Raw genomic sequence first — 16461 nt, 5'->3', positions numbered from 1 at the left:
ATTGCCAAAGAATAAACAAATTTGGAGGAATTAAAAAATCACACTCTAGTCACAACATCAAGTCCCTCCAAACACGGCTAGACAAAGGACAATGAAGGAATATATGGTTTGCCATTTCCACCACATTACCACACATCACACAAAGGGTTGAAACATCCGGATGAAGGACATTTCTCATCTCAAGATTCTCTCTAGTTGGAATAGGATTAATCAAAAGCTTCCAAGAGAGAGCCACCACCTTGGAAGGAGCGGGGGCTCTTCCAAACTTGAGAAAACATCTTTTTCTCCTCCTCCCCCCACACATCTTCCGTCACCACCAAACCTTCCAACTTCTCATAAGAAGACTTGACCGAAAACCTACCGTCTTCCTCCAACCTCCACCTCCACCCATCCTCATCTTCACCTAACCGAAACTCCACAAGGTCGTCTCTAAGGTCTTCCAATAATTGTTCCTCCCACACAAATAATCGTCTCCACCAAATGAAGTTCCACGCCTCTCCCAAGCTATTCTCCCCACACAACTCCCCAATACTCTCCTCTTTTTGATTTGAGATAGAAAACAATCTCGTATATTTATCCTGAAAAGGCACTTCACCCCTCCAAGTATCATTCCAAAAACTAGTTTTCATTCCGTTACCCACACCCCTAACCACTTCGGAGTTAAACCACGAAACCCCACCAAAGTCCTCCAAGGTAACTATATCCTTCCACCAAGATAACGACAATCTTGGCCAAGTATTAAAATTACCGTCCATCAACATAGAGACATTATCACCATATTTGGCCATCAAAACTTCTTTCCATAAAGCATTCTCCCCAACCAACAACCTCCATCTCCATTTAGCTAAGAAAGTCACATTGACCACTCTAATATCCCTAACACCCAAACCACCATTTTCCTTCTTTTGACAAATTGATTTCCACTTAACCCAAAGGGCTGACAATGATCCGAACCAACTCGACAATAGTTCGAAACTCGATTCGACAATTATCTCGTTGAACTTGGTTCATGATCCAAATGAGCTGAAAATTAAATTCGTTAAATAAATTAGCTGAACTTGAGTTGTATATCGTTTGACTCGGTTGGTTCATGAACCGACTCGATAATATATATATATATATATATATATATATATATATATATATATATATATATTACTAATTTAATTAACAATAATTATAATAAAAGAGAGAGAGAGAAAAAAAAAAAAAAGCTAATAACACACTTGTACAAAGAAGAAGCGCTAATTGACAATGTATACTAAAATTAGTCCCACATCTGGGAGTTTGAAAACATCAAACAGGAGAAGGAGACATAAAAAGAGAAGTGTGCTGCGCAATATATGGAGTACGCTGTTACATGGACTGTGCTACACCACCGTTGATATAGTTTTCATATAATTCATAAAGTTCAACTTTTTTTTTCTATGACCAGCATGGTCTGTTTTAATTAAAAGGTCAAGCTATATATCTTGACAAAAAAAAAAAAAAATTGTGTTGAATCTAACGAGTTGAACCGAGTAGTTCGTGAACTTTAAACGAGCTGAACTCGAGCTAGAAAAAAGGTTTGTATCGAATTCGAGTCGAATTTCGAGCCGAGCCAATTCTTATCGAGTCGAGCTTAGATGAGTTCGGTTCGACTCGACTCATTTTCAGCCCTAAACCCAACTAATCTTCCTCCCACCTCCAACTCCTCCCCATAAAAACTCTCTTTGCAATTGGACTAGCTTCTTCCAAACAACCATCAGCATCTTCGACATCTTCATAAAAGACAAATAGAAAATAGGAATTGAATTTAGCACCGAGTTGATAAGCACAATTCTCCACCCAAAACTTATGTATTTATGACCCCACAAATTCAACTTCCTATCAAGGAGATCAATCAAGGGTTGCCATGTGGAGAGCCTCCTATGATTTGCCCCCACCGGAAGACCCAAATATTTAAAAGGAAAGGCGCCTTGAGAGCATTGCAAGAAATTACTTGCCATATCCATAAATCCGGTTTGAACGTTCACCGCAATCAAACAACTTTTCGAAAAATTAACCTTCAAACCCGAAGCCTTCTCAAAACCTTGAAGCAAAACTTTTAAAGTCCACAAATTTTCAACCGTCGGCAAACCCACACATAAAGTATCGTCTGCATATTGAAGATGTGTAACCTCCACCTCGCTTCGGGCAAAGCGGAAACCCTCATACAAATTAAGAGCAACCGCATTCCCCATCAACCCACTAAACCTTTCCGCAACCACCAAAAACAAAAAAGGAGCCAATGGATCGCGTTGTTTAAGGCCCCTTTGAATATTAATTTCCTCCGTAGGGCTTCCATTAACAAGAATGGACATACTCCCCCCACACACACAAGTCTTCATCCAATCCACCAACCTATTACAAAAACCCAATCTCGCCAACATATACTCCAAAAACCCCCAATCGACCGAATCGTAAGCCTTTTCAAAATCAACCTTAAGGATCACACACTTACGCTTTGCTTTCTTAGCATAATCTACTAGCTTATTAATCACCATAACTCCATCCACCAAATTCCTCCCTTTAAGAAACGCCGATTGGTTAGAAGAGATAATATAATTCATGACTCCGCCCATTCTTCTAGCCAAGACCTTTGCAAGAAACTTATAGAGACATCCTAGCAAAGATATCGGCCTAAAGTCTTTCAACTCCATCGGGGAAGAAACCTTAGGGATCAAAGCAACAAAAAACGCCAACATTCCTTTAGGCAACACTCCGTTGGCATTGAATTGATCAAACATTATCCTCACCTCATTTTTTATCAAATACCAAAACTCCTTAATAAATGCAAAGTTAAACCCGTCCGGACCCGAACTTTTATCCCTATCACTTTCCTTTACGACCGCCTCAATCTCTAATAAGGAAAAAGGTGCAATTAGCCCCCCATTTTCCACCTCAGTTAAAGATGGAAATGGAACCCCATCCAACTTTGGCCTAAAGCACAACATATTTGCGACATGATTTGTAAAATAGTCCACCACCTCTCTCCGGACCTCCAACGGAGAAACCACCCACCCCTCACTAACCTTTAGCGCCTTGATGGAATTAGCACTAGATCTCCTTTTAATACACAAATGGAAGTACTTAGAATTCGCATCCCCTTCCTTCATCCACCTAGCTCTAGATCTTTGAACAATCGAAGCATCTCTAGCCTTAAGGATCTTCCAAACTTCACTAAATTTAGCTTTCCTACTAATAATTTCTTCCTCCTCCAACCCCACCTCCTCGCCTTTTTCATCCAACTCCTTGATTTCTCCCACTAATATTTCCACCCACTCCTTAGATAGGTGTTTATAGCATTTGTTTATTTTAATAAAAGGTGTTTATAGCATTTCCTTCATCATAATATTTCAAATTCATGTTGTAATCTCTAATTTGGAAATTAGTTACAAGTGTGACTACCCTTGCCATACTATGAGTTATTCTATTTGATTGTCTTCTAACAAATTATATATGGAAGATTTTGAATTGAGTATCAACAATATCACGACATTTAATAACAATTATTACCAAATTTTGTAACATCAATTTTGGTATTTTTCTAAGAGGAGTGCTTTTGGTGGAAAATAGAAGGGTTAGTGGGGTGAATTAATTAGCCAACACCTTTCGTTGTTTTTTTCGTCAATGCATTTCCTGTAACATTTAGCATTTCTCTTGTTCTAAATTGGGCGCAAGCTCAATCCATAACAAAACAAAAAAAAAAAAAACTAACCCAATGCACACAACCTAATCAAGGGTCAAAGCTTCTACAACAAGCTAGTAACAGGTAGTGCGAGGACAACAACCAATACAAAGATAGTGACATGGGCGAATGTCAAGGAGACGTTACAACCGCTACGAGTTCGGTCACTAAATGCTCAACTCCTCAAAGTCTCCTCGGTGCCACTATAAAACCTCTTGAGACAAAGGGAAACATACACAACCTCTATTCCACATACTTCTTGCTTTTGTCTCGCTTACTTGCACAAGCTTTAGAGTGTTTATAGGTACCACCCCTTATCAACATAGGTGAAGTGCTCCTCAACAACCTTCCACTACGCGAAGTGCTCCTAAACCATCTTCCACAAAATGAAACTCTCGATCCAATTCAGATAAAGTACTACGAGTATAATCAACAAATCTCTGAGAACGTAGTTCAAAATCAACCTTACCTAAATGAAAGTTTTTCACCCCACTCCAAAGTTGAATAAAGACAAGTGGCTTCGCCAACCTCAACTTGGTAAAGAGGAATCTGCCATTATATTTTTGCAAGCACAAATGATGCTTGATCATAATGATGCCACCTCTATTCATGCTCATGCAATAGGATGCATATATGTTACATAGTTAACACAAAAGTTAAATTTTTTTTAACGACTAACGTATAAGTTAATTGATAGCAATGGATTACTAGATTGAGTATGAGTGTGTATAAAATTAACAACCGAAATAACTGATAAATTTAAAATCATATTGAATGATATTATTTAGGATTAATTGCACTTTTGGCCCCTATTTTTTTAAAAGGTGCGATTTTGGCCCCCTAACTAATTAAAATACAAAATAGTCCCCTATGTATTGGATCTTTGGCAGTTTTGGCCCCCAAGACCACTTTTGACTTAGTCTTCGCTGACGTGGCACCCATATCCCTTAAGTGAGGTGCCACGTGTCGACCATTGTGGGTACCACGTCAGCGAAGACTAAGTCAAAAGTGGTCTTGGGGGCCAAAACTGCCAAAGATCCAATAGATAGAGGGTTGTTTTGTATTTTAATTAGTTAGAGGGTCAAAATCGCAACTTTTGAAAAGATAGGGAGCCAAAAGTGCAATTAAGCCTATTATTTAAGTTAAGGGTTGAAGAAGTTGGATAATTCGAATTTAAATTCTGGTGTAAGAAAAAAGTTAGTCTATGAATGCAAATACACTGTACATAAATTTTGTAGTTTTTTTTTTAACACGACATAAATTTGTTGCATTTTTTTTTCCATCCAATTTTTTTTTCGTCATTAAATTTGAGTGTAGTAAGGTAGCATTTTCAATTTCCTAAATCGATTAACAATGCAACATAACAAAATCTATGAGTCATCACACACACAAAAAAAAAAAAAAAAAAAATTAATACATTCATAGAGGCTTTGTGTGTATATAAATGACCATTCATTCATATTGACTCCATTTCATGGAGCGGAGTCGGATATCCACGACAGACATCAAAGGAAGGAGAGGATCCAATTCAAATGCTTACACTCATTTCCCATTCTTTTAGAAGAAAATATACTACTGTTTACTATTCAGATAGAATATTGATAAAGTTTCACTCGTGCCAATGAGTTGTCGATTGCCCTCAAAACAAAGTGGAATTCACATAGATATGAATAAAAAAAAATATAAAATGCTAAAATATTAGGTTCGCAATCCATTATGCGATACGATGCAGACGACGACAGTTTAGAGATTTGATAGAGGGATCCCTCTATTTGTATCATTGATCAATTAATTTTTAAGGTTAGTTAGTAGATCATATAGAAAATTTAAGGTGAGGGAAGAACGATGTTCCAATTCAAAAATAAATATATTCAGTTAGTACATTACAAGTAGACGTAGTTTGTTAAAATTTTTCAAAAAAAAAATTGTTTGTTAATTGATATATGTTTATATGCATGCATTCTTACGTAATTAAAGTTATAATTCATCTGACAAAAAAAGTATAATTAAAAAAGCATTATCTAAACTTTCTAAAGCAATTATATAAAGAGTGTGAAGAAGAACTAAACCAATTATATAAAGAGTTGTCATCGCGCAAGTTAAGAAACTAAAAAAATAAAAATTAAATATCAATATTTATATTTATATTAAGAAGATAAAATTTCAACTTTTAAGATATTAATTGTACTATTTTGAAAAGAAAAAAAAAACTTATATGTTTAATTTTTAAATTTGTATCATTAAAACGCAAGTTAACATTTCCCTCATGTAAAATCATATAATAAAAACACCGTCATCTATAAAATGGATAGAAACACAATATCTTGTGATTCCAAGGATTTTTGTAGGACGAATGTAATTTAAAGAATAGAGTCAATTTAGTATCTTATTTTAAAGGTTGTCTTCTCGTCAAAAGATATAGTATAAAATTTCACATCTATTTTTTGATGAATTGTCTTCTCACCAAAAGCTATGAGCAACAAAATATTTAAAAAATAAATAAATTTAAAAAGTTTTTTTAAGCAAAAGATGTGATGCAAAGAGGTCACATGTAGTACCTTAATCATGTATTAAAAGAGTAAATTCTTTTTTAGAAAAAAATGTACTACCTCCGTCCCTAATTATAAGATCCTTTTGAAAAAATAACGGGAATTGAGATATTGGATATTTGTATTAAATATGTTTGTAATTACAATTGTTTTTACAAATTTATTATTCAAGAGAGAGTGTTAGTTTATGTTTTCAACATGTTATTTATTGCTGGTATAATAAAAAGATGAATAATAAATAAGGGCATGTATGTAAAGAAATAATTAATGTAGTTGGAAATAGCAAAGGGGTCTTATAAAAAGTGACAAAAAAATTTCTCAAAAGGGTCTTATAATTAGAGACGAAGGTAGTATTAAATGAGTAAAAAGTACAAAGAGGAAAGCAGACTAAACAAAAACCCTCAAAGAGAAACAAAAGCGAAAAATAAAAACAAATAAAATGTCTAAAAGCAAGGGGGACAACTCCCACCAAAGAACTAGTGAGACGAATGACTAGTAGCATCTACCTTAAACTATTTGCTCGCTCACGCTGTTGCTTCTTAGTCTTTTTTGTGGCACCAATTGAAATCGTTGACTTGTGTTTCCAGTCGAATCAACATTCTCTTCTTTTCAAACTATATTAGCCCACAAATCACTCAGAAAATCTATAACTTGATTGTTGTCCGAGCCATGTTAGCCCACAAATCACTTAGAAAATCTATAATTTGATGTGTTACGGTAGGAACAAGCCTAAAAATTTGCAAATCACAAATAACATTTGCACTGAAATTTAATAAGTTAGAGTCTCTCACCGCTATGGAGCTACTTTCCAAAAAGTGCATATTAAAAGAGTTGTCTTCTCATCAAAATATGCATACAATAATTTTGAGGGGAAAATGCATATAATACTGTTAGAAATATTAAATTTTATATTTGAGAAAGAAAAAAAGATTAGATTTTATATTTGAGAAAGAAAGAATAAATTTTATACACAGTCGATGTAAAAAGTTTTCAATTTCAATAAATTAAAACGACGAAAATGTGTAACTTTAAAAGTAACTATTGCTAGAGTAAAACATTTCTAATGAACTAATTATTATGATTAATTGACAGTAGAAAAAGTTTATTAAAAATTTGGGAAAATATATGATCCGGATTTTGACGGCAAATAGTTTTTTTTTTTTTTTAAATTCGGTATCCGATTTAAGGTTCGACATTTTTAATCTGAGGGGACCAATCCCACTGCCCACTTGCGGGGATCGTTCTATTGACGCAAATAGTTGATTCATGGTGTTTTAACAAAATAAATATTTTATATCTAATACTTCCAAGGATAAAACTTGGATGAAGTATTTGAGAACTCTTATTGCTCCCCCCTTAAAATAGAGTTTAACTATAAAAAAAGACATTATTTTAAGTGAGCTAAACCATATATTTGAAGAGATTTTAGAGTATGTTTGGATGAGGGAATGTGATGTTTTGATGTGAATTATATTCTTTGGATAATAATTTGAAGAATTTTCAAAATGATGGAAATTTATAAAGTATTTTGTTCAAGTTAGTTAAATTTAAAGAATTTTAAACGACACTTAAAAGTTAAGAATTTCAAAATTCTTCATTGTTAAAATTTTTCAAATTTTGCATTTTGGCCCTCAAATTTCCCAAAATTTTCAATTTGACTGCAATAAATTTATAAAAAAATTGCAAATTGACCCCTCAATTTTTCAAAAATTATAATTTGACCCCTCATAATTTTTGAAAATCGTAAATCGACCCCTAATTTCATTTTTCAAATTTGGCCCCAAAAAATTGAAATTTATAAAAGTTACCCAATAATGATGACAATAATATTTTTTTATTACTCCATCCAAACAATAATATTTAGGAATGAAGGCAATTTAATTGAATCATTTGAATTACCTAGAATTCTAAATTCTTCAAAATTTCTCAATTACCCAATCCAAACACACTCTTAAAGTATTTGGAGGATATTCATTGTTGTTATCATTTACATTGAGTTTACACATAAATTGATAGAGCAAATTCTACCTAAAACTTGGGTATGAATACTTTGTGAAAACTTTTTTTATTTTTCATATTTTTAAACTTTTTTAGTTTTACTTGTCAACAAGAAGAAAATACTTTTTTAAAGCAAACAATTATCTTGAATTCTCGGAAACAACGAAAAATATCAAAATAGCTAGTTTTTCATTCTTTCATTAATTGTATGATCTCTTGGTAACATTTTATTTTCTCTCCATCACAATAACTCATTTAAAAGTCTTTTCTCCTTGTTAACAAATAAAACTAACACATATTTTAAAAAATAAAAATTAATTTCACAAAGTAAAGAGACCTTAACATCCAAATACACTTTGCAGTTTTGCGTAGTCGTCTTCTTTACTTGTTCTTCATATTACTGCAAATGTATCATCAGTCATGACATATTTTTAATATATGGTTATTGGTAATTTTTCTTGTGTTCACATTAGCTAAACGATGTATTTTAATGTTTAAAACACTTTTTTCGTGCTAATTTTTTTTTTTGTTGATATAAGTGCTAATTTTTTTTAAGACACCATAAATTGATATAATTTTCAGAAAAGAGGGTGCTATGATAGGAAAATGAAAGGCAACAATAATGTATGATAACGTGCTTTAAGAGAAACACCTTACACCTAAGTTATACTAATTAGCATCTAGGTAGCAAGCATGATCCTTTAGTTTAATCACCTTAAATAAAAAAGTGTTGTAGCATGATGATAACACGAGAGAAAAAAGAACTAGTTCAAAGTTTAGATTGATATAAATAAACAGGTAACCCGTGCTATGTTCTGCTTCAATACAGCAGCATCGCTTTCAATATAACTAAGAAAATCACACACACCATTCCTTCCTCACACGTAGGCCATGGAGTTGAGACAGTAACATTGCATTCCACAAAAAGAGGCATACGCATGTTGTAGGGAACTAAAAAAATGGATTACGTGCACAATCATCATAATAACATATGATTATCTGCACTCAATGTTTGAGGCAATCATGCATTTGGTATATATGTGGTCGTTGGATAGTGATCGAACAATTTTGATTTCAGGTTCTTTATTTTTAGTATTAAAGAAATCAAATTTGCATTAAAACATAGATCGTTTAATTTAGATCCAATAATGGTTGTATGTGAATGCGTCAAAACATTGACAACAAGAAATCCGATTTGCTAAAATTGACACATACGGTTGGTCTTTAGTCTTTAGACCTTCTCTTGGCACCCACTACAAATTATGCTGAAGTCTAAAATTTCTAAATTGGTAATAATAAATTCCATTATTAACTTTCAATAGTAATTGATATAGTCCTCCTAGACCTTACTTATGTTTGTCACTCCTATTCTAAACGTTAGAATTAGTTGAAGTTTATTTACATCTTAAAACGATAAATATTAGTATTGTTGGTTGAAGTAAGTTATCAAATGGCCGGTTATCTTTGTTGTGATTATTTACTTTAGTTAGAATATAATCATTATATAAAGTGTATTTTTTTTACCATGGTACAAAATTTCTATCATTATTTAACACGATTAGTCTATGTCAAGAGTATGTAAATACACAATGTGTGCTCTCCATTTTCAACCAAATTTTCTTCGTACAGAGTCAATGATCGAACTTCTAACCAATCTTAATCCTTTATTTTTTTTTGTTTTTTGAGGAAAGTCTTAATCCTTTATTGTAATCAACATTTTTCTGAATGATTGATTAATCCTTTTTTTCAATTTATTTTCCTCTTTGATTGAAACCATAGTAGTACTTCTGAATACTTTTTTGTTTAAGAAGCAAAAAAGGTGTAGACGGTTGCTTTCGTTTTAGCTTCTTCTCTCTCCTTAGTCCTTTAAGAGAGCAAATAAATGAAGTGATGCCCCCATTGGGTGGCATTGCATTTTCCAACTTACAGAAACAGTGTGGCTGTGGCCTTTTAGTTACCACTCTCTCTCTGGTACCTTTCACTATTCTTTTTTAAGATAGCCACAACACATACTTACTACACAGATAATAAAGTTAATAGCTAGAAAGAGATAGAAAAATGAGTTCATCATCAGGCTCAGGTCAGAGCAGTGGCCATGATCTCTCTTTCAAGATCTTGTTGATTGGTGATTCTGGTGTTGGAAAAAGTTGTTTACTTGTCACTTTCATTTCCAACTCCTCTGTTGAAGATCTTTCACCTACCATTGGTATTTATTTCTCTCTCTATCTTTATAATTCTCTCATTTCTATTAAATTAATGGTGTCTGCCTCTTGATTCTTGATCTAGCTATTGTTTATAATCACTCTGTTAAATTCAAGTTTGTTTCATGATTGAATTTGTTGACAATAGGATGCCATTGTTTAACTGCTCTAATTACTTTGCTCCTTTTATATATGCCATTGGATTGTAATTAACAAACTATTTAATTTATGCACTCATTATCTTGTTAGCTGTTATCCCAGTGGTAAGAGTTTGATCTTGTAATCTAAAGAGACTGACTTCAAATCTCCTATACGTCTGCTGTAAAATGATCATTAATATCGCTTTAGTTGATAATAATTTTCGCCGTCTCTAGTTTTTTTTTTTTTAAATGCTCTCATTCCTTAGCTATGTTGCTTTTATCTGATTTGAGTTTTCATATGATCTAATGTTGTTTCTATGATCCGCAGGTGTTGATTTTAAGATCAAAATGCTCACGGTAGGTGGGAAAAGATTAAAACTTACAATTTGGGACACAGGTATATACTATCTTGTGTTTCCCCTTCATGAAATTAGACTGTTCTTCAATCTTAGTAGCATGTGATTCATTGAGTTTTCTGTTGAATAATTTGTTAACATACCAAAATGACCAATTTAATTTAAGTGGTAAGTTGACTTATAGAATAGCATTGGGTCTATTGCAGCTGGACAGGAAAGGTTCAGGACTCTAACAAGTTCTTACTATAGAGGAGCACAAGGAATCATTCTCGGTATGCTAATGTGGTTTATGAACATATAGATATCTGTTACATTGTTCTTCGTGAGAAATTGTGGCTTTGATCTTATCTATATTTATCCGGGGACTAAAGATGGCCTTGTTGTGAAACCATAATTTAGTAATAGTTGAACACTTGAACTGGATAAAGTATGTCTTTCAATTACTGATATAAGTCACTTTTTTTAATGTTAATGATTTTTATTTATAGAGTGCTTTGTTTTCTTATCTTCTAGTTTATGATGTCACAAGGAGAGAAACCTTTACAAACTTGTCAGAAGTGTGGTCTAAGGAATTGGAACTCTATTCAACTAATCAGGAGTGCGTGAAGATGCTAGTTGGAAATAAAGTTGACAAAGTAAGTTTTATGTTCTAATTAGGCAAAATCTCGCATAAGATTGCACGAATGTGTGAAAAATGACAAGAAATAGATATGTTAAATTCTTCCATGTTTGATTACCAGAAGACTTTTCTTATAATAGATAGATAGATCATCAAGAAAGTACTGGGTCTGAGTTTATGATTACCATAGAGAATGGATTTTTTTTATTGGATTGGTAGGAAATTGTCTTGAAATATGTTTTATTGGATTGGTTGGAAATTGTGGTTTTGATCTTATCCACGTTTAGGCAATGAATAACATATAAGTTTTGTCTTCCAAGTCTATTTCACCATTCAATAGAATTAATGACAATGAGTCAATGCTCACATTATGATAAAATTAAGACATTCTCATGATTTCAAAATAATAAATTCAATTCCAACCTATCGTAAGTATGCTTTAGGTGTGGATCAACTTAGAAGACCTTGTCTTTCGTATGGTTTGTATACATGAACACATTCATACTGTTCAGAGTCTCACATTAGATGTAATATTGCCTAAAAGTTTTTATAAGTGGAAGACATCTCTCACGTTACAAGCCGGTTTTGTAGAGTGGTGTTAGGCTCAATCTTAATTTTAAGATGGTATCAGAGTCTATGAAATATTTGTTGGGCCAGCCGTTATTTTTTCTTTTTTGGAATTACATAGTTGTTATTTTGTTAGTAGGGGTGGTTGAATTCATGACCTCCTTATCAACTCCTATGTGCCTCCCCACAACTACAAGCCACCTTTTCACTCCCTTGGACTATCCGTTATTGAGCTACTCAGGTCAAGCTCAAAATGTCTAGTTTTGAGCGTGAGAAGGTGCATTGAAAGTCCCATGTTCAATGTGATATGACCTAAAAGAGTATTTTTCAAGTAGGAGGCATCCCTTACTTACAATAACATTGCTTCACACTTTTCTGTCACCATCACCGTCATATTCTGATGACATACATCAGAATCCCTGATCCTCGCATTACCATTCTATATGAATGAAATCAGATATGCATTTGCATGTGGCAATGCTTGTGATATTAACACTTGCATTTCAGTGAATATGTGAAGTATTACACTGCCATTTAGAGGCACTATCATTGTCTAAGCAACCATCTTGAGCATATGATTTACAGTTCTACTGGACATTCTGAAACCATTGAAGAACCTTGTGGAGATAGATGAATTTTTGTATTAGGACCTCATTTAGCACAAATGTCATTTGCCATTGCACATAGCAATAGCATAGGTTCAGATCACGAATACCTCACTTTTAGACACACATTAGATTTATCAGACCCTTAGCTTTCCAGAACTCCTAGGAATGGATCTTACAATGTGAGATTTTCACATGATTGGTGGCTCTGTCTGTCATCTAATATATGCTATTGTTTATTACTCAGGATTCTGAGAGGGCAGTGAGCAGAGAAGAGGGCTTATCCCTTGCTAAAGAACTGGGGTGTTTGCTACTTGAATGTAGTGCTAAAACTCGAGAAAATGTGGAGAAGTGCTTTGAAGAACTCGCTCTAAAGGTAAGATTTTGTAGGTTTCCTTTAATGATGTTTCTGTCTTGTGCATACTGTTCCAATTAACTAACATTAGGCATTACACTTCACTAAGTTAATTGGTAGTTTTCTTTGTTTGTAAAACAGTTTGCAATTCTGTTATATGTTCCTTGGATCATTTCTCTCTGTATACTCTATATATCCTTAGTATATAGTTTTTCAATACATTCATCATTATAAATGAAGAATTCAGAGGAATTTGCTTTTCTTTCACACCCTGTGAGTTCTTACCAAATTAGCATAAGCTTAAATATTAGTTCTAAAAATATAATAACTCAACCGAGAAATCTGCATACAGAAGTATAAGAAGTGTTTTTGTATAATATATTGTCCGGACGTTGATTCACAAGCATCTAATAAGAAGCTTACATATTGGTTTTGTTAATAAAAACTGGTTTTAAAAAGTGCTTATCTACAATTTTACGGCTTTTGTTAAGGTAGTATTTTTCTCCTTACCAGGACTTGAACCCTGGATCTTTAACTTCTCAACTCATTTACTCCCTTAGCTCAAACCAGTTGAGCTACCCAACCCCCTAGAATAAACTATCAACTTGGTCCCTGAACTATATAAATATAATAAGTAGTCCATAAAACAAGGTTTTGATATTTAGTTTGAGAGAAACTTGTATGGTAAATTGATTGATTGTGTATTTTTTTTTTTTTTTTTTTATATCAAATTATGACCTAATAGTAGAACACCATTTTGTAGATAATGGAAGCTCCTAGTCTATTGGAAGAAGGATCAGCAGCAACAAAAAGGAATGTTTTAAAACAGAAACAAGAACCACAATCATCCCAAAATGGAGGCTGTTGCTCTTAAATTTCTGCATTGTCAACTTGTTGAACAAAAATCCTGTATATGTGAGTTTCTTCACTAGTTTGTTACTGCTGCTAGTGTCCTTTGGTTGCTCAATTACTTGAATGACGAAATTGGCAACAACGCCGCGTATTAGGTTGTGTAAATTTGTTTGCCTATGAATGATGTATCTTTTGTGTGTTGCTCCCAAGTCAATCTGATATTCATACTTGCACAATTATGTTTACTCACAAACTTGTACAAACTATAATATATAACATGTCTTTGTTTAAAGATTACAGGGCATGCCCCACTTAAATTTTTCATTCATTTGAAAACTTAAATACCGCCGCATCAGTAGTCTGTACTTTGTAATATAAAGTAAGATTAGCCATTGAACTCTAAGATGCTGCTGCCATGAATATGTTATTCTCCTTGTTATACATTCAAGTATCCAACCAATATAATCTTAAAGAGAAATGTTTTAATTGAAAAGAAGATGGTGAAATAGTGCCTCCTCTGTAATAAGCTATATGAAACAATAAAGAATAGCATCATGTCCAAGTTCAAAACATAAAGTTTCATGTCATAGTAGTCAAAATGCTTTGAAAATTAAAGGAGTTTCATGTCCAAGTTCAAAAACATATTTACTTGAGTTAAGATCCTCTCCATTTACATTTATCACATCATGATGACTACTCATTATTTCAATAAAGTTTCTTAGAGAAGTTTTATGCCTTCTCATATGTCCCCCCAAAGCTAGCTTGTCCAGATATAAACTCAGACCCACATATACAACAACACCTGTGAACTTTAGCTTTATAATTATTAGTAGCAGTCATGTTAGTCCTGCTGCTGCTTAATAATTGTAAAGTAAGAGCGGTGTTTGTGTTTGTAGGGGTCATATTTATGATGATCACTCACTTTGTTCACAAAAGTAGTTATAACTGCCTTTTGTTAATTTTTTCTTGGTGCCAACAGTATTTGAGAAGGCATAAAGTGATCTACCATTTACAAATATGAAATCGATAGATCCTTCGATGAAACATTCTTTAAAATAATATCTCCCTTGATCATCAAGTAGTGTATCTTTTGCACTATAAAACCCACATCAATAAAATGCAGCTTGATCACTGTTAACACTTAGCGCCACTGTTTGTTTGTTCTTCTCTCCGGGTAGGAGTTGTGTTCTATTTTTTTCCACACAATCCTAAATGTATGTGTTAATTGACTAAGATCTTACTATATGTTATGCAAATTAATATGAATATCCATAAATAACAAGAAAAACACATTAATATTGAACAAACGAAATTGCTCACCTGAAACTTTTTTTTTAGGGAAACCTTAAAACTAATGTTGTAAGCAATGAACTTAGAAGCAAATACACCAAAAGGAGTAGCTATCGTATGTTACCGTGGAATTTGCAATATCATTCCATTCTATGACTGTAATGATATACCTTGTAGTATCAAGTTTGTTTTTTTGGCATTAATCATTACCTTCTCCCTAAGGATTCACCAAATATTTTTGTTTAGTGAAATAGCGTATAAATGTATAAAGTTTAATATTTTTATATATGTTGTTAAGTTGTTTATAATATTCTAATCATATTTCATCATCATAAAAAAAATCTTAAAATTTATGCACACCTTATATACATACGATTGAATTTTGTCCAGTTATGTCATTAATAGTTATAAATTCATAATTTTTAAGCAAGTATCTCCACGTGTTTCTATAAAACACTAGTTAGCCAGGTATCTTTTAAGTTCATTATTAAATAAAAAAATAAAGGCAACAAAAATATAAAGAATTGACTTGATTAATCAAATACCAAGTAATATGTATCAATAAAAACATAAGAGAAGATAACCTGTATGTTCCAGAATTGAGTATGATAAGGGTGGCATGAGAACATGAGTCCGGAACAGCATTAACAGCTTCTTGTACTAGTAAAGTTACCACACCCCTTTGAGTAAGAACAAGAGTTACATTATATTTTGAAATGGGTCTTAGAAATATAATTTCTAAGAACAGGAGTTACATTAAAGAATCTATAAATATAATTTCTGTCTTAGAAATATAAACTGTCACTTTTTATCAAATAATAATTACATTATTTTTTAATAAAAATTTACTTTTAGTGTTTAACCAATGCTCCGGGAGCCTTGGTTAACATTCTCCTTTTGAAATTAGTCTAAAATCCCATTTGGTCTTGTCACAATTTCCCTTATGCATATGATTTATCCTACCCTTAATACTTGTCATTAGCAAGGACAAGTAGTCTTGAGGGCCAATGAGATTCATAATCTTGTTTAATAAGCCAACTTGTAAACTTGTATTGAAGAAACTACCATGACTAATGGTAGTGCTAGCAGTAGGGGGAAACGGCGTGGTGTAATGGAGAATGATGATTGAGAAGAAAAAGAAAGAAAACAAAAGGAGGGTTTTGTTGAATCTCATGTTTACCAAGAGAGGTTTTTCAATTCTTACCTAAAGCTTACGGTAG

The 16461-nt window shown here is 33.0% G+C and overlaps 1 pseudogene; it reads left to right on the top strand.

Moving 5' to 3' along the window:
- Positions 1–10017: 10017 nt before the first annotated feature.
- LOC25499349 (ras-related protein RABC2a-like) lies at positions 10018–14275 on the top strand (annotated as a pseudogene).
- The last annotated feature ends 2186 nt before the right edge of the window (positions 14276–16461 follow it).

This window comes from Medicago truncatula, chromosome 7, assembly GCF_003473485.1.
Source record: "Medicago truncatula cultivar Jemalong A17 chromosome 7, MtrunA17r5.0-ANR, whole genome shotgun sequence".
Taxonomy (NCBI): domain Eukaryota; kingdom Viridiplantae; phylum Streptophyta; class Magnoliopsida; order Fabales; family Fabaceae; genus Medicago; species Medicago truncatula.
This window is presented reverse-complemented; position numbering and strand designations above follow the sequence as displayed.